Genomic DNA, 1,029 nt, shown 5'->3' on the forward strand with positions numbered 1-1,029 from the left:
GACAGGACACTGAAAGTGAGCAATGGGAATGGAGGGACCACATCTCTCCATTTATACTGTCTTTGCACATTCTTTAACTTGTGTAATTTCTCTTACTATACTGTAATGGCCACAGGATCTGTTATCAAAAGAGAAATGCAGCTAGGAGAATTGAAGCTACCTGCTGTCAGGTGTACATGGGAATCCTCCATACAGAGGCACAGCATCACTTCAGTACCTTGATCAGCACTCACATGTGTAGCACCCATCCTGGCCCAACCACAGCTCCTTTCTATCCCCAAACCTGCATATTCCATGAGTCTAAGTTGCTTCCCAGAAGCCCCTCTTCTTTCCTGCATGTCATGTCCTCTTCACTAAAGGGTAAGTTAGAGATAATTTCTCTCCACAAGAAGCAGAAGCCTACCTTTTCCAGTAGCAGTTTCCTTCCTGGTCTTCTTCCCCCTCTTCACATCCTGCAAGTTAGAAACAACATAAATGAACTGGTGACCCTTCTTCCTCTCTGTTAGACAAGCTTCCTGCTCTCTTCGGTCCTCAAATACATGAAATCTGCATTTTTCAGGAAGTGTTCCCTCATCTATCCTCGACTCACTCATACTATGCACAAACGCCATTTCCCTGTCACCTTGTTGGAAAACAGAAGGAATTGTCTATGTCACAGTTACCACAGATGTCCTCAGTCAGTGTTCCTCAGACAGGATCCTACCCAAGCCAGTGCTGTGCAGCTGCCTCTGGGCTGTCTCCTTCAGATATCTGCTTCCTCAGACTAGAGGAGATTGAAGGCCTGATCTGAGGGCCTTGGTCTCATCACCTGCTTCATATCAGCTCAACCCCAGTGAATACATGCACCTGAACAGAGGTCAGATCATCTTTTTCTGAGCTTGTCCTGTGTCCTCTCCAACTCAAAAATGTAGTCTGTCCATGGAGCCTCACTCTTCCTTAGGGCCTCTCTGCCTCCTTGTATATATGGTCTAAGAGCTTCAGGCAGGCACCTCAGGGCCACCCTCTCCTCTGCTCTGCCTGTCTTCCTTT

The sequence above is a fragment of the Mastomys coucha genome, unplaced genomic scaffold (genome assembly GCF_008632895.1).
Source record: "Mastomys coucha isolate ucsf_1 unplaced genomic scaffold, UCSF_Mcou_1 pScaffold7, whole genome shotgun sequence".
NCBI lineage: Eukaryota > Metazoa > Chordata > Mammalia > Rodentia > Muridae > Mastomys > Mastomys coucha.